We start from the raw sequence: 17,824 nt of genomic DNA on the forward strand, positions 1-17,824 counted from the left end.
TTGTGAGAGAATTTAGAGAAAATTATAATGATGCAGATATTGCTAATACATTTAGTATAGAAGAAAGATTGGTGAACTTAGATCCATCTTGTTTGGAAAAAATGACTGATTATTTCAATAAAGTCATTTTCTTAAATGCTCAATTGAAGAAAATAGGTGTTGAGTATGCAAAAAAAAAAGATTTTCAGTCGATTGCAATGGTTGAAAGTAAGCTCCCTCATTCTTACAATTTACTTAAGGAATCAAGGAAAAGAGTTATTCAACTAAATCCTAATGCACCACAACAAATGTTTGATGAATTTTGTAAGTTTGTTTTAGATTGATGCATTGCAAGGTAGGAGAATCGCCAAAGGAGATGTCTAGTCTCCAAAAAATAAACATACAACCAAAGATAAAAAATAATGCAAGATCTGATATCAAATCACAACTCTTTATTCATAAAATAACTGATTGCATGCAATGTATTGGGCTGTAAGGCCTTTTCGGTTACGGCCAAATACAAAGCAAGTAATAGTTTTGCAAGATCTCTCAAGATCCCATCCAAACCTTAGCTAGTCTAGATCCACACTCTAGTAGAAACCTCCAAGGAAGATCCAACTAGTACTCGAAATCGCACCAAGCAATCTCCCAGATTCCAAGCCTTAGCTACTAGCCCATCTCAAAATTCTCTCCTCTACCACCTCCTCTTCTCCAATATGGGTGAATAATCACAATTCTGATGTAAACTATCTCACATTTGGTGCTCTATCCACAGACTCAAAAAAAATCACTCTTCAGCTACTCTCCCAGAATCACTCATCCTTTGAATGAATGAATAATGACTAAAGACTCTAAAAGACCCCTAATTTATACGCAACCAAGCCACAAGTCAGCTCAGTAAGCTACAAATTAAATATCCTTCACATTAAATACTTGAAGAGCCACAAGTCAGCCTCTAATAGAAATTAAATATGAATTGCCTTTAAAGGCTTACAATACTTATTAAATACATCAAAATTAATTACTCAAGACCCAAATAAGTCCACTCAACAATACCAAAATCCCTTGGATGGTCCTACGTCATAGATGAAGATGACTAGCTTATTATATAAGGATATATTAAGAAAAATCATGCATATGCAGCTAGAAGTAAAGTCTTTACAAATGATGGAAAGAAGAATTGAGAAGGATATAATGATTTTTAAAGCAATTAAGGTTCTAACCATTTTTCTAGAAATGATGGTGGAGAAGAACAAGATGGAAGAAAACCCACTATTTGCAGGTATTGTGGTGGTGAAAATCATATGGAGAAATTTTGTTTGAAAAGAAAGGACAATGAAAGGCAACACTTCAAGCCCAGGAAATTTTATTTTAAGGATGAAAAGAAGAATAGACACAACAAAGACAAGAGAAAAAAACAAGAGAAAATAAGTAAGTAGGCAATTGCTACACCTGAAATCAGATGTATAATGTTAAGGGGGGTACTTTGCTTTAGATTCTTTTAAAGAATGAATTATAGACTTAAAAGATATCATTTCACATGACTAGAGGTAGATCTTTTCTTATTGACTTTTATGAAGGAAAGAATTGAAATCAATAAATTACTATTGAAAATAAAATTAAACTTTTGGTTCTAGGGATAGGAACTCTTAATGTTATAAACGAGTCTTTGAAAAATGTTTTACTCGTTAAAGGATTAGGGGTGAATCTAATTTATACAAAATAGTTCAAGCTGGATATGAATTTGTTGTTACCACTAATCAAGTTATTATTAGAGATAAAAACGACTGAAATGATATAATTTCTATTGGTAAAGTTAATCATAAAGAGAGTCTATTTAAATTTGTGGGATTTATTGACAATGAATTTAGATTCTCATGCTTATATGTCAAAACTTTGGTATGCTAGACTAAACATATAAATTATAGAAAATTATAAGATATGGCTAGAATGGACATGGTTGGAGGATTAGCTAAAAATTCACCATCTGAAGAAGTTTGTGAAGGATGTGTGCTAGGTGTTAGTGACGATAGAGAAGATATATTTACAGCTAGACAAAAGACAAGGAGTAATAAAGAAATCTATGGGCAAGGCTGAAAGATCCAAGGAAGGAGTGGTTGTGCTCTAATTACCAAAACATTACAAGTAAGTGACCCAAAATTATATGAAAAAGCTAGAGGAAAGGAAATGTTGAAATGCAAGCCAACCCTACTCCTTTCCAATCTGGAGTTAAGCTTAATAAGGAATGTACCACCTATAAAGTAGATCATACATCTCATAGACAAATTTTTGGTAGCTTGATTTATCTAATTCATTCTAGACTAGATAATTGTTTTGCAGTAAAAATGGTATCCATATTTATGCAGGAACCCAAAGAAAGGCATTGGATGGCTACAAAGACGACTTTGTGATATATTCATGAAACCATTTACTATGTTATACATTATAGATATAAGTCATTAACTTCTTTGATTGGCTTCATAGGTTCAAACCAAGGTGGTGATATTGATGACATAAATTCTACTAGAGGCTTTTTTTTTCAGCTTGGATTAGACCCAATTATAGGGAGCAACAAAAAACAAACAAACTACATCACTATCTTCCTGTGAAGCAGAATATAGAGCAGCAAGGAAGCAGGAAAAGAGACAATTTGGATTCAACATCTTTTATTTGAGCTTGGCTTTGCACAAAGTTCAACTGCTACTTTGTATTGTAACAATCAAAGTGCTATACACATTGAAAATAATCCTATTTTCCATGGTAAAACAAAGCACATTGAGATTGATTTTCACTATATCGGGGATCTTGTTCAAGAAAATATTGTTAACCTCTAATTTTGTCCAAGTGAAGATCAAATAGCTGATATATTTACTAAGAGTATGCTTGAGGCATAATTTTTGAAGTTACGGGATATGTTGGGCTTGATTGAGGTAAATGTTATGGGGTGTAGTGATATAATGTTCTCCTCCTCTTTTGTATTCTTCTAGTCAATCTTAAAGGGGGATATTAGGAAAAATAAGATTGTCTAGAGTCTTCTAGATGAGCGAAAATTAGTTCTTAAATTAATTCTTAATTGTCCACATCCACAATTGGTAGTAATTGTTGACTCCACTAAAATAATGATTAGTTACAAACTAGTAGCTATTGGCTCCACTAAATTGGTGGACTATTGCTCCATCTTCTCATGCAACCTTTAATGTGTAGAGTTGGTTAGAGTTGACTCTAATGTAGTCTTATCACTTCAAAATTTAGAAGTTGTAAATTCCCAATTGGTCAAAACATTTTCTCTTCCAATCGTATGTAAAAATTATTCTTCTCTTATATTGTTTTATATTTCATTTTACTACATATTCTACTTTCTCTTGCCTCCTGACCATACATACCATGATTGGTACAATGACACATGGTCATTCCTTGCGCAAACGTTCCACACAAAAAGGGTATCTACTTCAGTGCTTCACAAGCCCTAGCCATTAATGTTATGTAGTAAATGAATCAAACATTAGGAAATGCATTCTAGGTTATAGATGTAGTCAGCTACATATAATAGTTAGAAAATAGTTGCCGCTCTTGTATGCCTAAACTTCTATCTTCACATTATGTAGGTATTGAGAGTGGCTTCAGACTTTTACATCAATGCATAGCGTATCATGGTCATCTCTAAGGTTAAGAATATTTTGTATTTCATTTTCTTCATTTTCCATGCTCTAAATCCCATAGTGATCTCTGATAGATGTGCTGAAGAAAAATAATAAAGACACAGAACAACACAATGCGTTTCCGCAGAATAAACTATATTATATTTCATTGCCATAGATCTCAAATGAGTACATAGTGTTTTTTATAAGAAAGCATACAATATTCTAGATAAATCTACCATTAGCCAAGAAGACAAAACATCTACAAACTTCTGGAAAAATATTACAGCCGACGTTTGAACAAACCCTAAACCTAAACCTAATAATCTAGAAGTATAGATTACAAAATGAGAGATCTAGAACTCTCGATGAGAAGACACTCCCGCTTAATCTTCACTGCCATGTATGTCTGTAATACCAATAGTTTCTCGAAGATGTTCAAAGACATTCTTTGCAAGAGGCTTTGTGAAAATGTCTTCCAGTTGTTCTTTGGACCAGCAAAACTTAAGAAATATGTCACCATTGTTCACTAATTCATGAATATAATGATATCTTATATCTATATGTTTACTACGTTGATGAAAGACATGGTTTTTTGATAAAGTAATTGCAGAATTATTATCACAATATAATCTTGTAGGTTCTTCTTGTGGATGCTTCAAATTTGAAAGTACTCTTCTCATCCACATTTCTTGACAGACTACTGATGTTGCTACAATATATTCTACTTCAGCTGATGATAATGTCACAATTGGTTGCTTCTTTGATGCCCAAGAAATAGCTCCTAATCCTAGGTGAAAGATATGTCTTGAAGTGCTTCTTTTCTCATCAAAGCTACCTGCCCAGTCACTATCTATATAGCCAATCAACTTATAATGATTTGAATGCGCATATAAGATCTCAAAGTTATTTGTTCCAGCTATATACCTCAAAATCCTCTTTCCAGCTTTCCAATGAGTTTCTTTTGGTTTGTCCATGAATCTAGAAATGAGACTAATTCCATGCATTATATTTGGTCTTGTAGCTGTCAAATATAAAAGGCTGCCAACTAATCTTTTGAATAAAGTTGTGTCTACATTAGGACTTTCATCATTCTTGCTAAGTTTTATACCCAATGCAACTGGTGTAGGGGCTGAATTCACATTTGTCATTTTAATTTTTTTTTAACAAATCAGTAGCATACTTACTTTGACAAATGAAAATGCCTTGATCATTTTGATTTACTTGTATCCCAAGAAAATATCTCATGAGTCCCAAATCAGTCATATCAAATTCATTTTTCATGGTTGCCTTGAAATTGTTCATTGACATATTACCAGTGAATATCAAATCATCTACATATAAGAAAACTATCAATATTTCTCCTTCATTGTTCACTGTGACATACAAAGTTGGTTCATAGCCACACTTACTAAAACCATTATTCACAAAATAAGAGTCTATTTTGCTGTATCAAGCTCTAGGAGCTTGCTTCAAGCCATATAGTGCCTTCTTCAGCTTGTATACCTTATTTTCTTCTCCCAAAATTTCATATTCTGGTGGTTGTTTTATATAAACTTCTTCTTCTAAATGCCATTATACCTTATTTTCTTCTCCCAAAATTTCATATTCCGGTGGTTGTTTTATATAAACTTCTTCTAAAGTGCCATTCAAGAATGCTGATTTCACATCCATTTGATAAACTTTCCAATTATTTTGAGCTGCTATGGATAAAATTATTCTAATAGTGTCTAATCTTGCCACAGGTGCAAATGTCTCATTGTAGTCTATACCTAGTTGTTGTGTGAAGCCTTTGGCTACTAGTCTTGCCTTGTGTTTCTCTACTTTTCCATTAGCATTATATTTTGTTTTGTATACCCACTTAACTCCAATCACATCCTTACCTTTAGGAAGATCCACTAAGTCCCAAGTATCATTCTTTACTATTGACTGAATTTCTTCATCCATGGGTGAAATCCATTTGTCATCTTTAGTAGTTTCTTCAAAATAAATTGGATCAGCATGTGCTAAGAGTGCAAAATTAGTGCATAAATCATCATTTTCAACCTCTTGTAATTCATCATAAATGTCTCTAAGACTTCATGTCTTCCTTGAAGTATTTATAGATCTTGATCTTAATGAAGCAAGTGTTGGATTAGATGATTCACTACTGTTAGTGCTTGCTGGAGTAGTAGTGTTTTGAGTGGTAGGTGCCCTTGTAGTTGTTTTAGAAACATTTGTTTCTATTGTAGAATGCACATCTCGAGTTTCATTTTCTTCATTTTCTTGTGGAACACTAGCTATAATTGTAGTTGACTTATCCAAGCTACTATCCCATGCTTCTTCTTCTACAAACTCAACATCATGACTTATTATTAACTTCTTTGTGATAGGATTGTATAACCTATATGCCTTAGATTGTTCACTATATCCCACAAATATGCACTTCTCTCCTCTATCATCCAATTTTTGTCTCACTTCTTGAGGTACCAATGAGTATGCCACACAACCAAATATTCTCAAATGTGCTATATTGTGCTTCCTTTTACTCCAAGCTTCTTTTGGTGTTTTATTTATTATTTCTTTTGTTGGACATCTATTTAGTATGTATGTTGAACATGCAACTGCTTCAGCCCAATACTCATTTGGCAAGTGTTTCTCCTTTAATATACTTCTTTTCATCTCCATAATTGTTCTATTTTTTCTTTCTGCTACTCCATTTTTTTGTGGAGTGTACCTTGCTGTAAATTGTTTCCATATGCCATTTTCTTTGCAAAAATTCAAAAAATCATTTGATATGTATTCTTCACCTTGATTGGTTCTTAATGTTTTAATAGAGTATCCACTTTCTTTCTCAACTTTTACCTTGAATTCTTTAAAGATAGAAAATACATCTGATTTATGCTTCACAAAATAAACCCAAACTTTTTTGCTCAAATCATCAACAAATGTCAAGAAATAAAGTTCTCCGCTGAAGGATGGTGTTTACATTGGCCCACAAAGATCTAAATGGACTATCTCAAGTGGATGTTTTTCTCTATAAGACTTTCCAATTGAAATTTTTTCTGTATGATGCTTTGCCAAAATACAACTCTCACATGTTGTCTTAAGTGGCTCTATTGATAGCAACCCATAGACCATTTGTTTCTTATATAAGAATTGTAACCCTTTAAAGTTTAAATGACTAAACCTTAAATTCCATAACCAAGATTCATTTTTGTGTAAAGCTTTGAATGTAGATTTAGCTACTTTTTGCAATTCATTTGACTTTAAGAATAATTCACTTTGGATTTTAAGTGGGAACATTGTATTTTGAGTCATTTCAACTTTTACAATCAACCTATTGCTTGGTCTTTTCTCTAGAATCACACATTCACCATTTTTAAAATGTGTTTTATATCCCTTTTGTACTAGTTGCCCAATGCTTATGAGATTGTGTTGCAATCTAGGAACATAATATACATCAGGAATTTCCTTTTTTTCACTTTTCTTAGTTCTTATGCTAATTGACCCGTTTTCCATGACTGAAATTTGATGATCATTCCCCAACTTAACCTCTGATTTTACTGATTCATCTATTTTTGAGAATATCTCCTTAGACGCACTCATATGGTTACTACAACCACTATCTAAGAACCATACTTCTTTAGAACTCTCTTGTGCAACATTGCATGTTATCAAGATGGTGTTTTGCTCACTAGTGTTGGGCTGACTTTCATTTGTAAAATGTACCTTTTGTCTATTCATGTCATATTGTCTTTTTCTACACTCAGATGCAAAATCCCCAAATTTATTACAATAATGACATTGGAATGTTAGATTTGTCATACCTTTCTCCTTGATGATGGTTGCTCCCCCTTCCTCTTGTTGATGTGAAATTGGTTTGTGAGTTTGATGCTGGCCTTTTACTCTCAAACCGTAGATTTTCTCTTTCTCCTCTTAGTGTAAAACGTCCTCTGCCTCTGCTGGAATTTAATCTTCCTCTTGTTCTTCCAAATGAAAGTTGTGTCTTGAAAGCATTCTCCAATGATGAAGTTCTCGAATGATTCAACCTTTGTTCATGTGATAAGAGAGAACCCATTAACTCATCTATTGATAGCAAGGAGAGATCCTTAGATTCTTCAATGGCTGCAACTCTTGAATCAAACTTATTTGGTAGACTTCTAAGTATTTTCTCTACAACTTGTTGATCTCCAAGGGTTTCTCCATATGATCTAATCTAATTTACTATCCCCATTGTTTGAGTGAAGAATGAGTCTATTGAATCTGAATCTTTCATTTGTAAATTTTTAAAATCTCTTTTAAGATTTTGTAACTTTGAAGTTTTTACCTTTTCTGTGCCCTGGTATGTTGATTGCAAGTTGTCCCATGCTTGCTTTGAGCTTGCGGCAGCAACTACTTTTGGAAATATTGCTTCCTCCACTGCCTGCTGAATAAAGAATAGTGCCTTAGCATCCTTTTTCCTATTTTCCTTTAATAAATCTTTTTCAACTTGTGAAAGAGCTTGATATGCCTGCTGGTCTGCTAGTTCAAGGAACCCACTTTCAACTAAATCCCAAACATCTTGAGAACGAAAAAGTGTTTTCATTTTGATGCTCCAATAATCATAATTTTTGCCATTAGAAGTTGGAATTTGTGGTTGTGAAATACTTCCACTGGTTCCTGCCATGATTTACCAGTAAAACTTTCTGACTTGTAACAACTACAAACCCTTTCTCTTCTTTCCTCACACAACAACTATGATCTTTTCCTTAAATTTTCAGCTTTGCTCTCATTTGCCCTTTACCCACAATGACATCTGCCCATAAAAACAATGCCTAGATTTTTACAGCTCTGATACCAATCTGATAGATGTGCTGAAGAAAAATAACAAAGACATAGAACAACACAATGTGCTGCTGCAGAATAAACTATATTATATTTCATTCCCATAGATCTCAAATGAGTACATAGTGTTTTTTATAAGAAAGCATACAATATTCTAGATAAATCTACCATTAGCCAAGAAGACAAAACATTTACAAACTTCTTGAAAAATATTACAGCCGACGTTTGAACAAAACCTAGACCTAAACCTAATAATCTAGAAATATAGATTACAAAATGAGAGATCTAGAACTCTCGATGAGAAGACAACAATAAATAAATCCCAGTCAATAAAAGCAAATAGAATTTAAACATTTTTATAGGTAGAATGTAAAATTTCTCTCAGATCAGATTACACAATGAATTTTAATTATATAGAGCTCTTCCGTCTGCGGATTGCATTACCTACAGGTATTGATAGATAGTTTATGGCATATGGGATCGAGAATGTCTGTTTTTCATATAAGGTTTTAGTGCTGATGCTCATCTTCTTTAAATACTAGTCAGCCATGATTTTCTATATCTTATTTATTTCGCAAATGTTGAACCCAAACTAGAAATAGTTTGGTTGAATTATATATGAATGCAAACCATGATTATTTTTCCAAATCCCATACCAAGTGGGTTTACATAATGTTTTCATGTTTGAGCTGGATTTTTACCTCCTGCTGTTATATTTTGAAGCTTACGATGTATAAACCTGCCCCTATTAACAATTATATACCACTGTGAAATGCAGGTCGCCCAACATCCTGAGGAGCCCTCTTATTGTCGTAACAGGCATTGTTCGATGTGCTGGCTTGAAGATAAAGTTTTGACTCTTTTGTATCAAACAAATAATATTCCTCCTTTCTTTAAATGCTTTGATTCGGACCAAGTCAATATAAGCATTAACCATAAAATTTAAATGCATAAATCTGTAGCATTTAGAAGAGTAGAGCTTATTTAATGAAGTAATATGGTAGATTCCTCTTTGTAAGTCATGGAGCAGTGGCATTTTTCTCTTACTGGCTTTCATTTACAAGACATAGTCTTGTTCACAAGCTCTCCTGTGGCATCATATATTAACAGTGTTTTTATTTTCCTTTTTAAAGGTGTCATTAAAAAATAAATGTCATCAGCTGTTCTTGATGCTGCTAATCTTTCCATCTATGTCAAAATTTTATTATGATCGTTTAGCCTGTATGTGTGCAGTGCCTTCACGGCTTTCCAGTAGGTGCCCTGCGATGTATCACTCTTAACAGTTTCTGGAGGAGCATCTGGGTATGTGAAAGCTTACTATGTTCAACAAGTTTGTCTGCCATAATCTTCTAGAATATTCACTTTATCGATTAAAACATGATTATGCGAAGTTCTTTTTGAAAATGTCTAGCGCTATCTAGTTACCGGTCATGACATTATTTTCCCATTTGTGTGAATTCAACTGATGCGACAAAGTAGGACGTAAACTACTTTATCTCTATTATTTGCTAGAGGGAAGTTTTTGCACTGTGCTGACTACTGCAGACTGAGAAGCCATGTGAGGTACTTGAAGTTTCAACGTTGCAAATATTTCAATATTTGTCAATTTTACATGTAACTTATTCTCCACTGACACATTTGTATAGTTGATCATCCACGTGGATGGATATACGCTTGCGATGTTGAACAATGCTGTAAATATTGAACCTACTGTGTTCGTTGATGCTTGTCAAATCCTTTTAATACATATGCAAGTTAGAATTCTCAATTTCATTTATGTCTCGTTTTTAAAAGACAGGAGACTATAGTTTCCAAGTTTATTATTTCATTTCTTGAAAATTGCAAAAGCATCAAACAATTTCACTTATTCTGTTCTATGGTTCCTGTGAGTACTTTTTATTAAAATCAATTTTTTATTTTTTATTTTATTTAATTAATAATTTGTTGTTTATTTTTCAGGGGCGAAAATTAAGAATAATTGACACCATCACGTGAGAGTATGTTTTCTTTCCATATGTCCAAATTACTGTTCATTGGTGTATAGGTTGCATGTAAGTAGTTTCTTTTTATAGGAGGCACTTTGTAGTAGTGTATGAGGCATGTCATGAGTTTAAATTCCTTCCTGTCTTGTTGCTAATTTTTTCTTTAAATTTTTTTGGGAGGAAGATGAATTCATTCCGACTCTCAGAACAGTCATGCAAGATAATGCACTGTTAAGATTGTTAAGAGGTTTTTATTTTTGTACCAGCAGGAAGTGATGAGGAGACAAGAGGTTCATCTTACAGCTTGTTGGATGTTTTGTCTTGGATCCATACCGAATGGTCTTATTTCCCCAGCGTGGACGTTGCCAAGAAATTTCTGGGAGATTTCTGCTATCATACTCATCACGATTCTCTGAATCTTCATCATTTGAGCGTTGTCAAGGCAGAGGCATCCATAGAGCCCGTCGATTCCTTCAGGGTTTCAAAATAATCAATGATACTTTGTTCACAAGGTTCTTCAAAAAAAAAATTTTAAGTATGATTTTTGTAAGTAATTTCTATTTTAAAGGTCATCGAAAACATATTTAGTGGGATTCTTAGGATTTTTTGATCTTGTTTATTATGGCTTGCGCATTCATCCTTCAGATGTTCAGGTTTATCTGCTAGTGTTGATGTTCTTTCATTGCAGACGTTTCTCTAAATTAAGATACATAAATTAATTCTGAATGAAAGGGAGTGGAATTCTTGGTTCTGAATGAAAGAAACGATTGTGTTTGAATGCGTATAATCCTTCCAGGAATGATGTTTAGGAATTTGATAAAATAATTGAAGACTGTTGATTCATCATGATCACTGTCCATGTCATCTGTATACTCCATTAATTGGATGAGTAATACCTATCATTCTGCTTTCACATATATGCAGCCGTAAAAATAATTCCATAATGGCCATTTTCTCATAGTCAACAATCATTGCCAGTCACTCCGACCATCCAGCGCAAAGTAATTCCTTATGGGCCAGTTTTAATGGGAGAAATGACATAGTGGAGGAATCTGTTGTCTATGACACTTCAGGGCATTGAGTACTCCACAATCTATGATATTTTAGAGAATGGCTGACCACATAAACATCTTTATTGGATAAATATGAATGGAAAACCATTTCCAGGTTTCCAAAAAAACGCAATCTCATTACCCTCATACATCTCATATACTCTACTCTTCTCTTATATTTATTTTTGCTACATAGTTCTAAAAGGAAAGGTTTCTACAATGCTTGCAAGGTCAATATCCCTGGACGCTTAGAATCTTTAAAACGCCCATGTCATTGCAAATTACAAATCTGTCACTCTGGGCTGGCAGTTTCCTAGATGGCCTACCTGGCCATCTAGGTGGAAAATGAATCATTAAGCCAATACCTCTCTCCCTTTCTATTTTGCAATTTCAGTAGAGTGCAAAGACAACCTCAAAGTCGAGCGATGCCATATATCATAATAAAAAGCCCCTCTTTTTCTCTCATCAATACTGTACATTCTGAAGATTAATGCCAAGATTGACGCTGTTCGGAAATGGCAAACTCCAGTTCCACCGCTGATCTTTCAGCTCATAACAGTTAACATAAAAGTCTTATTATATTGCATGGTTATCGGCAGTTTTTTAAGAAGTTTATCAGTAGTGATATAAATTTCTAAATTTGATGCTTAATAATGCATGGAATCATGCTGAAGCTGCTGTATAGAACTTGAGTTTAGGAAGTAGTTTTAATTAGTTCTTTTCTAAATAAATATACCAGCAGTGGTATTAAATATGATGAGTTCTGGAAAATCTGGGTAATTTGTAATAAAAAGTTATTCATTTGATTCTGTTCAAAACCAGAGCCTACTCTGTTTCTGAATACAGATTGTATTTGAAGGCCTATTTATTTGTTTGTTTGTCTTCTTTGCTGTTATAAATAAGATTGTCTGGATGTTCATATTCTACGCATTCCTGTATACCAACACTTGCACCATATGGTGCAATGTTTTAGCCAATTCGATGATGAGTTTGTATGTTTTGATTAAAAAATGAACTTCAGTCCATATTTATATTTGATAGGTAATTAAAATTTACAGGTTATCTTTGCATGCACTAAATGCCATGCCATGCGCTTGTAAATGTCATTGTTGACGCTTAATGTAGTAGATGTCTTCATGGAAGGGAAGCCTACAGATTTCACTTTCATGCTTTCTCTTCTTCATTGTTCAGATGTTACCTATTTCCTGTTTTGTAACATTGAGATTCGATGGAATTAATAGGATATACAACTCATTTTATTCTGTACACTTCATATATTTTCTAATTCGATTAATGTTTGAAGTGGAAGAAGATAAACCATGTGCAAAGATCACATTGATATTTAACTTCTGGAGTTCCTTTGAGTTAAAAATTTGATAAATTTTGACGTCCACAAAAAAGGTAAATTTGACAACCACAAATATGGGAAATAAAGTAATAACCATTTTACGATAGTTTTACCAATAATAAAAATAATAGTAGATATTGAATAGGCCCCATGCAAGCACTAAAGTGAAGAGAAAATTGATCATTCTATCTTATTTTATAGTAAAATTAGCATTTTCGTGAATTTTAGAAGACACAAATTCTTATAAAAATTTAGTCGAAACAAACAATTGATCAAACCGTTATGGTTGGCAAATGTTCTGACTTCATATAGTTACATTTTGCTCCATACATTAATGAAATAATTGGATCTCATACATTCCCATTCATAGATTATACCAAAAATTTAAGTTAAAAAGTGAAATTTAACAAGTACCTATCAAGTTAATAATACTAATTTTAATTTTATTATATACGTGGAATAAATTTTATTTTTTTCACAATATCACTAATTAATAAAAATTGAATGGAATAGGATGACACTCAACTAAGAATTGTAATAAATAATTAGACTAAACATTTTTATTACAAAGTATTTATTTATAATTTGAAAAAGTAATTTATAATACTTAAAATTATGAAAGATCAAATTATTCATTATATTATTATAATATATAATTTATATACAATAATTAAAGTTTTAAAATAAAAATTTAACCTACAACAATTGTGATAAAACATAAAAATTAGGGATATGAGAAACAAATTCAAATATTTTCTTAATAATCATATCTCATTAACTCACAAATCGTGATATAAGACTCTAATTCATTCATCCCATCAGACGATAGGAAACTAATATGTATAAATTACATCGTTAAAAAATTGGCATGTATATTTCACAAACATAATATTTATAAAAGAAAAATGAAATGAAATGGATTTTAATTGGTAGAATAGTAATTCGTAGTTAAAGTGAGTAATCCAAAAAGTGGCACAATAGTACTTAGCTTATCAGTAAGTACTAATAAGAATAATAACTATGGAGGAAGCTTCTTCAACTATTAAATCTCCTTTAATTCAAAATTAACAATATGAAGCCTATCAAGAGTCTTTATAATTCAATACGAACAATATAAAGTCTATTAATAAATCAATGAATGTCAACTAGATTAAAAATATTTAATTAAAACTAAGAACAATCAATCTACAATAATCATCCATCATTTTAATGATACATTAAGAAGACATATCTAAAATGTATTGAAAATTATGCAATAATCAGTAAATGTGACCTAAAATAATGATTGAAAAATATTAATCAAGACTACAATCAATTAACAAATAATGATCCACCAACTCAATGATCACTTAAACAATCCAAAATCTCATCTCAATGATCACTTAATTTTAAACTAAGAAGAATCATATAATCATCCATCATCTTAATGATACATCAACATGTCATCATCATCATCTTACTCAATTTCTATTTTTTAATCTCTCTTTAATGCTAGCCAGTGTTAGTTTTTTTTTTAATTTAAAAAGAGGGGTAAACACTTTGACCTGGAGCTATGAACCAGTGAGGCCACAAACAGGGGACCTCATCCCCATGAGATTTGAACCTTGATGGCAAGGATAACAACACAACAACTTAACCATCACAACATGCCACTATTGGCTAAAAGGGTTTGTGGTAAACCTAGTGTGACTCGAACCAGAGTTGATGCGTAGCACCGGGATCATTAGCCTAACACTACGCCTCACAAATCGCCTTCACACCAACTCGGCTACTCACTCACCCTTAAAAGGGTTTGTGGTAAACCTAGTGTGACTCGAACCGGAGTTGATGCGTAGCACCGAGATCATTAGCCTAACACTACGCCTCACGACTCGCCTTCACACCAACTCGGCTACTCACTCACCCTTAAAAGAGTTTGTGGTAAACCTAGTGTGACTCGAACCGGAATTGATGCGTAGCACCGGGATCATTAGCCTAACACTACGCCTCACGACTCGCCTTCACACCAACTCAGCTACTCACTCACCCTTAAAAGGGTTTGTGGTAAACCTAGTGTGACTCAAACCGGAGTTGATGCGTAGCACCGGGATCATTAGTCTAACACTACGCCTCACGACTCGCCTTCACACCAACTCGACTACTCACTCACCCTTAAAAGGGTTTGTGGTAAACCTAGTGTGACTCGAACCGGAGTTGATGCGTAGCACTGGGATCATTAGCCTAACACTACGCCTCACGACTCGCCTTCACACCAACTCGGCTACTCACTCACCCTTAAAAGGGTTTGTGGTAAACCTAGTGTGACTTGAACCGGAGTTGATGCATAGCACCAGGATCATTAGCCTAACACTACGCCTCACGACTCGCCTTCACACCAACGCATCAACAAGTTTATTTAAAATTCAAATTAACATATTTTTTATAACTCAAGCTATAAATTTTTCTATTTTTTTGGTCTTTAATTATTTTACATAAATTTGTATTTCTGACTTAGCTCTACTTTTTAAACTAATAGTGTATACTAACCAACCATGTATACACCTACCACTCTAAAATATTCTATACTTCTTGGAACCTACAATTTATAATTTTCAATTGTCTTCATTTGATAATCTAACATTGTTAATAAGATTGCTGGATACAATTGATTAATTGTGTATTGTCTTTGATGTTACACAAATGCCATATCATTATTAGTCAATGTATTTTGAGCTCACTTAGGCAGTAAAGATAGTTTTCTGTGTCTACCATTATCAGTTAGTGTATTCTGAGCTCACTCGAGTAGTGATGATAGTTTTCTGTATCTGTAATCAAGTACATCCCTAGGATTGCACCTTTCTTCAATTCATTTCAAATTTCACATGTTATCATCTCATACCATATATCTTGGGCATAGTGATTGCACACTTAGATGCAATTGGTAGTATTAACATTTCCCATTTACCATAATAAATATGAAATTGTAAATAATATGATTTAAAATTGAAGTCATACAAGAAATTGGGAACTTTGATTGATTGAATGTAAAAATCATTAATCACAATTTAAGCTTATTGCGCCCTATGCTATAGTTTCTGCTAGGAACTAATAATAACAAGAGCTTTGGTCAAGCTTGAGTTTGTGCCTTCAATGAATTTTGAAAGTAGAGTTTACAAAGAAAAAAATTTATTAAAACATAGATTGATGTGATTAAAATAAGATTTTATTAGTTTAAATTCAAGTAAATAGACATATGATAGAGAAACTATATCCTTGTTGGAAATATAAGAGGAGTAACTGAGAGGGGAGGGTTGAATCAATTACTACAAAAATAAATCTTAAATCTCTTAGATGTTAGTACAGAATAAACTCTGAAAGCTAAGTACTGTGAATGCTCAGCAAACACACATAAAATGTTGTAATTTGATAAATACTAAATATACTCGGTAATGAATTAGTTTTGTAGATCTTAAGATGTTATTAGTGATTATCATTACTTTAACTTAATTTCAAGCATAAAAGAAATAGCATGAACACATTTGACACCAAGATTTAACATGGAAACCCAATTTGGGAAAAACCACCAATTGCAAATAGTTATTGATTTTCACTCTTTTGAAGTGAGTCATGTTAGGAGCCAATCCTATTAAAGTTACAAAACACATTGTTAGGTGTGACCCTGTTAGAGGATTTAATCACCCTATTAGGAGTGGCCTTCTTAGAGGTCTTTAGATAATTCAACAAAACTACCATCTTGTTAGAGGATTTACAAATAGTTGTTAAACCAACTCTATTAAGAGATTTAGATCATCAATTAGACTTAATATATAAAAATAAGAATATCCTTCGTTAGTCGACCTAGCTTGGTAGACACTAACTTAGAAATGATTTCCATGTGTTAAGCAACAAAATTTCGGTTAACAGTGCAAACTGAAAAATTCCTTTGGTAACCAAGTGAGCTTGGTTAGCACTGGTACCATCCAATATTTCCTTCATTAACTGAGTGAGCTCAATTAACACTCATCTTCTGCAAACTTTCCTTCAGTGCTCGAGTGAACTTGATAGATATTGTCTTTTGAACCAAGCAAGCACAGGAACACTCGATAGACATAGAAAACTGTCTTCACTGCTCGAGTGAGTTTAGAATACACTGACTAATAATGATATGACATTTGTGTAATATCAAAGACAATACATAATTAATCAATTGTATCCAACAATCTCCCTCTTTGGCATTGATGACAACACACCATGTCACAACATAATAAAATTTTGGAATAAGAATAAAGTGTGAGGTACACATCCTTAGTTTCATTCAGAGAACTCCCTCTTTCAAAATACTTTTGTCAAGCTCATTCTCCCTCTTTGATGTCTCTTCATAACGTTTCTATGATAGCAAACTTCTCCCTGTTTGTAATAACAAAAATTTCTATGAGAGATGATGATAAACTTCTCCCTCTTTAACAACACATACCAAAGACAAAAATTCTAATAGTATCAATGTATCTTAAGTACTAATTCATTTGCAATATGCCATTGTAAATACTGCATCAACTAATTGATTTTCAACTTGCTTTGGTTGATGCATCACTAAATTTTATTTAGTGATCTTCAGATAGGGAAATGACCCCTAACTTACATCTTAGATACAAAAATGCATCCTTAAGTAATGGATTGGTGAATATGTCTACAATATATGTTCTTTTATATTTACATTTTCTAATTTGACTTTTTCTTCCTGCATCAATTCTCTTAAGAAGTGATATTTTATAGCAATGTTCTTTGTTTTGGTATGCATCACTAGGGTCTTTGATTTATTGATTGCATTGGTGTTGTTACAATATATGACTACTGGATCCTTAATCTCTATTTTCATTCCTTCCAACAGTTGTTTGAATGAAACAATGTTAGAAAAATTAACTACTGTTACACATATTCTACCTCGGCTATGGATTGAGACATACAATTTTGTTTTTTACTTGTCCAAGACACCAATCTTTTACCAAGAAAGAATGCTCTGCCACTAGTGCTTTTTCTATC

The 17,824-nt window shown here is 32.9% G+C and overlaps 1 long non-coding RNA gene across 1 annotated transcript in view; it reads left to right on the forward strand.

Moving 5' to 3' along the window:
* The window catches only part of LOC149580400 (uncharacterized), a 49,528-nt gene extending 38,399 nt beyond the window's left edge, over positions 1–11,129 (forward strand). Inside the window, exons 5-7 of the long non-coding RNA XR_016359934.1 lie at positions 9,202–9,725; positions 10,383–10,420; positions 10,675–11,129. This is a non-coding gene — a long non-coding RNA (uncharacterized LOC149580400). The remainder of the gene's footprint in view (positions 1–9,201; positions 9,726–10,382; positions 10,421–10,674) is intronic.
* Positions 11,130–17,824: the final 6,695 nt, after the last annotated feature.

Source organism: Cupressus sempervirens, chromosome 1 (assembly GCF_028749045.1).
Source record: "Cupressus sempervirens isolate cs-2001-9-10 chromosome 1, ASM2874904v1, whole genome shotgun sequence".
NCBI lineage: Eukaryota > Viridiplantae > Streptophyta > Pinopsida > Cupressales > Cupressaceae > Cupressus > Cupressus sempervirens.